At 41.0% G+C, this 5,755-nt stretch overlaps 1 pseudogene; it reads left to right on the forward strand.

The window, feature by feature from the left end:
• Positions 1–1,554: 1,554 nt before the first annotated feature.
• Positions 1,555–5,404, forward strand: LOC123617508 (putative inactive 1-aminocyclopropane-1-carboxylate synthase-like protein 2 pseudogene; annotated as a pseudogene).
• The last annotated feature ends 351 nt before the right edge of the window (positions 5,405–5,755 follow it).

The following is a 5,755-nucleotide window of genomic DNA, read 5'->3' on the forward strand; positions in this document are numbered from 1 at the left end:
CATTTAGGAAGTGACCCTAAGTATCAGGAATGGGAACTGAGGGAGTGCAACTTGGAAGAGGAGAAGGGAATGATACGAGTAACTTTTCAAATTGATCATCACTATAGCTACAGGAGCTCAATTTCAGTTTCTGATGAGCAGTTTCAAAGGTACATGTTCCATTGTCCTATCAGACTTCACTTAAGAAACACAAATTCAAAGACAGAATGGTTAAGAATTTCAAGACAGTTGCAACAGGGGACCACACTTAGGCCTTTCTGAATGCAGGACCATGCAGGACTGCACTGATTTCAGATGCATGAAGCTGGCCCTGCTTATGATCCTTGAGATGTGGCACTAAGAGGCTGGAGATGGTTGTCTCAAGGCAAAGCAGAGACTGAAGTGTGAATGCAGGAGGCCACGGGGGCCTGAGAACAGAAGCTCATAAACTTTAGGAATGCACAAAAGTCCGGGAAGCATTTAGATGTAAGCAGCTGAGAAATGGGCAGTTCATACAAATGTGTCTGAATCTGGTGGAGACAGATGTCCTAGCTGACATCGGGTTACATCTGTATTAGGAGCGCCTTTGTCTGCATTACCTTTCGCAACAGCTTTAACCCATTTGTAATTCATGTAGTTTTTGATGAGAAACTCTTAAATCTTTGCCACACTTGCTGTTTATCTTCTCTCTTCATCTTGTGTTAGTGTTGTCTTAGTCAGATCAGGCTGCCACAACAAAGTACCATAGTTCAGGTGGCTTAAATAACAGAAATTTCGTTCTCACAGTTCTGGAGGTCTACAAGCCTAAGATCAGGTGCTGGCTGATGTGGTTCCTGTGAGAACTTCCTTCCTGCTTTACAGATCGCCACCTTCTTGCTATATCATTACATGGCCTTTCCTTTGTGCAGACAAATGGGAAGAGAAACAGATAGAAAGACAGAGACAGAGACAAGGACCATCTTTTCCTCTTTTTATAAGGCCACCAATCCTATGCTATTAGGATCCTATCCTTATGATCTTATTTAACCTTAACTACTCCTAAAAACTCTGTCTCCAAATATAGTCATACTAGGGGGGAGGTAGGAATTCAACATAAATTTTTTTTTGTTGGTGGGGGATGCAAATTATTTAAAATCCCAAGTGATAGATTTCTTATTTATTCACATTCAACTTGATGTTGTTTTATTTGGCCCCTCTTTCTAACTTGCTGTTGCCCTTTGGGCTTTTATTTGGTGGAGTAGACACCTATATAACTGTATTGTCATCTCTTGCCCCTACACTTTTTGGGAACTCTATCTTTACATGGAAAAATGGATGGACTCCAAAATTTTTCCCACCCCAAATCTATTAAGATGTTAATAAGAACAAAGAGTTCTTCTATTTGTCAAGATTTACCTCATTGAAAGGCAGTTTGGGTTATAATAGTAATATTTTCTTGTATCAGAAAACGTGTCCATACAGCAGAAGAGCTGGCTCTCCTTGTTTGTTTTAAGCAGTTGACACTGGGAATTTGGTGTTTAGTTCTGGATGCTAGACTTAGAGGGACTCTGATTCACTGACATTTGTCCTATAGGGATGGTGAATGGTTTCCGGAGCATGATCTACGAGGAACAGTTGATATTCTTAGAAGAAGATGTAGGGGAAATGTATCTGATTTTAAATGTTTAAAGGCCCATCATATGAGAGAGGAAGTAGGGTCATCCTGAGTGCCCTCAAAAAAGAGAGCAAGTATTAATCATAGATGTGAGAGGAAGGCAAATTAGTTTATGAGGAAGAAACTTTGAACAGATAGATCTGTGCTAAAGGAGGAGTTCTTTGAATCATGACATAGAAAGCTTTTCCTCGTTGACAGCCTTCAAGCAGGGGAAGAATAAATACTTCATACCAAGGTCACTGCCCAAGATTGAATGTGTCCTCAGGCAGTGGAACTGAGTGTAAATAGCAAGGAATGGTTCTTAAATTGTGAAGCACTATTTGGTGCCCTGAGAAGGCTGATCTCTGGTTATAAAGTGCTGTGCTAAGCATGTATCATGTCTGTATTAATTTCCTAGGTATACCGTAACAAAGTACCAAAAACTAGGCGGTATCGAACAACAGAAATTTACCGTCTCAACGTTCTAGAGGCTAGACGTTCAAAATCAAGGTGTTGGCAGAGCCATGCTCCCTCTGAAACCTACAGGGGAGAATCTTTTCTTGACTCTTCCTGGATTCTGATGATTGCCATCAACCGTGACATTCTTTGGCTTGCAGCTTTTTCATACCCATCTTTGCCTCTGTTGTCAGATGGTGTTCCTCTTTTCATGATATCAGTCATGTTTGATTAGGGCTCACTCTAATGATTTCAACTTAACAACATCTACTAAGACCCTATTTCTAAACAAGGTCACATTCAGGGGTTGGGATTCCAACATATCTTTTTGGAGGACACAATTCAACTTGTAACAGTGTCTGCAGGAGGCTGACATACTGTGCTTTCATGCTGGGCCTGTTCCAGCCATGTTCAGTTATCTAGGCAAATTAATTTACTTCTCAGAACTTCAGTTATGCTTCTGTAAAGTGAGAGCAGTAACTTTCTCTGGCCAGTTGACGAGGTCTGATGTGACTACGTAAAGAGTTAACACATGGTTATGTAATCTCAAAACCTCTCCTATAGAGATATGTTTATCGTAACTCAATATAGGTACATTTCCAAATGATAACTTTTTTCCCTTTGAGCACAATGAAAGCATGAAGTGCTTAATCTTTAAGACGTATAAAAAAAATCTCATGGGCACTAACCGCAAAAGACCAAAAAATCAGGATCTGCAATAAAAGCATGAGAAACAGCACAGCTTTCTTTCATTTTGCAGGAGTCTGAGAAAATCAACTAACTTGATTCAACACAATTTACCCAGTCCACATGAAGAAAAGGAAAACACAAGAGACCTGTTTTAGGAATTTATTCCAAGATTTACGATCTAATTTTTCATTGTGACACTTTGTTCCCACAACATCCTATTCAAAGACTTTCTGGTGACCTAAATCAGTCATTTTCTTTTAAAAGCCCTTGTTTTCCATCCTGTCATTTATTTCCAGTTGCTCTTTGTGCTCACTGTTGATCACCATCAGTGATAATTTGGGGAGGCATGCAACATGTTTGCAAACAAAGGGGATGAATGGTCTGGCATTTGAGGGAGGACTAAAAAAAGACATTTCAGTCTGGAACCATGTGAGCTGGAAGAATGCGTTCTCCCCAGCTTAAAGTAATGGGTATGGACTGAGAATGGTAAAAAACAATCTTGAAAAAGAAGAACAAAGTTAAAGGAGTCATGCTTCTTTGAAAACTTATTACAAAGCTACAGTAATCAAGACAGTGTGGTACTGGCATAAGGATAGACATATAGATCAATGGAATAGAACTGAAAGTCCAGAAGTAAACTCTTACATTGATGGCAAATTTACTTTCAACAAAGGTGCTAAGACAATTCAATGGAAGAAAGAATAGTCTTTTCAACAAAGTGTACTGGGACAATGGCATACAAAAGAGTGAAACTGGATATCTGCCTCCCACCATACCCAAAAATGAACTCAAAATGGATCATAGACCTAAATGTAAGAACCACACCTAGTAAACTTTTAGAAGAAAACATAGGCATAAACCTTAGGCAATTAAAAAGCAAATAAATAAAAGAAAAAAGTAGATTGGACTTCATCAAAATTGAAAATTTTGTGCTGTAAATGACACAATAAAGAAAATTAAAAGAGAACCCATAGGATAGGAGGAGGTATTTGCAAATCGTATGTCTAATAAGAGGCTTGGATCCAGAATACATAAATAACTCTGACAACTCAATGCTATAAGGACACATAGCTCAATTAAGCAAAGAATATTTGAATAGACTTTTATCCTTAGAAGATACACAGATGGCCAATGTGCACGTGGAAAAGAGGCTCAACATCGCTAGTCAGCAGGGAAATGTCAATAAAAGCTACATGAGATCCCTACAACTTCATACTTACTAAGATGACTATAACAAGAGATGGTAAGCAAGTATAGCGACAGGAGGAAAGAGTTGGAGACTTCTCTGAGCCCTAACCGTCCAAGATGATTTCATCGGGCATATAAGGATTTTAGACCAGGGAAAGATGATTTGAAACAGAGGTAAAAGTTCCAGCCAGCCTATAACGGCCAATACAAATACCCAGAGTATGAATCACCGATCAGACATTCTCCGTATGCCCTGTGGCCTGATGAGGGGAGGGGCCAGGGTCTTAGAAAGCAGAGTATTCATACCCAGCTGATGGAGCATTTTCAATAGATCATAGAAAGAATACCTGGAATTTGCCAAGAAGTATAACCTCCATGTGATTATAGATGAGATTTACAAGCTATCTGTGTTTGAAAAATACATTATATTCCACAGTGTTCTGGGTGTGGATGAAAAATGTCACCTGGCATGTCACTAACTAAGGATGTTGTAGCCATCCAGCCACTGCAGCCACTGTAGCTGCCCTCAGCTGTGAGGGGATTCAAGATGGAGAAAAGTAGGAGACTGGCCCTGGATAGTTAAGGTGCTTATCAAAGAAATGACTTCAATGAGCCCAGACTCTTGCCACTTCCCATACATAGGAAAGCGCTAAATTCATCAACTTGAGATGTCTGGTTTTCTTTAATTAACAGTAATCTCGTGATGTTCTGACTGCCTGGTTTTTGTTGCAAACTCCTATATATCTTGGTTCCTCCCTAACCTCTTCTGAGCAGTCCCTCAGAGCCATCTGAACAGCTGTCTTCCAGGCTTACGTCCTCAGAAAATCCACCAAATAAAATATAATTCTCAAATTTTTGGTGGTGTGTTTATTTTCCATCAACACGGGCACAGAAAGTTTGCCTGGCCTCAACACTGTCATCTGAAGCACCAGTAAGGATGTTGGCATCTCTGGCTTCTTCTTTGGAGCTCTGTGTACCAACAATGAGGAGATGGGCTCTGCTGTGAGCTCCTTCAGCTACCTCTGCAGCATCTCTCGCATCGCCCAGGACAAGCTGTGTTGGCTGCTCCAGAACAGAGAACAAACCGACAAAGTCTATCTGCCCACTAACCCCTCCCAGCTGCAGGCAGCTCACAGGTACATTATTAATGAGTTGAAGGCATTGAAGATCCCCTTTCTCTACTGTGGCTCTGGCCTCTATGTCTAGATCAACTTGGAAAACTTCCTGGACCTGTGTACATTTGAGGAAGAGTGGCTCCTCTATTGCCGCTTCCTGGACGACGAGCTGATGTTGTCCTGTGGGGAGACCTAAAAGTGTAAGGAGCCTCGAATTTTCCATCTGATCTTGGTGGGTAAGTTCATCCAGTTAAAACTCACCATGCATCAGTTCTATCAGAAGCTAGGGGAGCATAAGTAGGATTTGATAGTGAAGCAACTGGAGGATGTGCAGAGGGAGTAAGCTCTCTGCCCCCCAATCAGTTACTCCAGCCAGTCACGCGCTCAGGGAGGCCCTGCTGTCAGCCTCTGGTCCAGAAGGCTGGGGCACTGAACTGGTGCTATCACTGAGCCAACAGTAGGCTCCTCCAGGAATAGGCTCACGTGAATCAGTCATTAGCCTCCTTAAGCTGAGGATCTGTCATGTTTGGAAGCTTTGCATCTTTTTAAAGTTTTTGCAAACTGTTGTGTGTGCAAAACATTTTTATGAGTTTGGGGTGGAAAAGTCTACAGGAACAAAAGGAGCTCCCTGGGGCCCTATTTAGATGGGTTTATTTTTGTGTTTGATGTCTTATAAATTCCACATTCTCTTAAA

The sequence above is a fragment of the Camelus bactrianus genome, chromosome 3 (assembly GCF_048773025.1).
Source record: "Camelus bactrianus isolate YW-2024 breed Bactrian camel chromosome 3, ASM4877302v1, whole genome shotgun sequence".
NCBI classification, from domain to species: Eukaryota; Metazoa; Chordata; class Mammalia; order Artiodactyla; family Camelidae; genus Camelus; species Camelus bactrianus.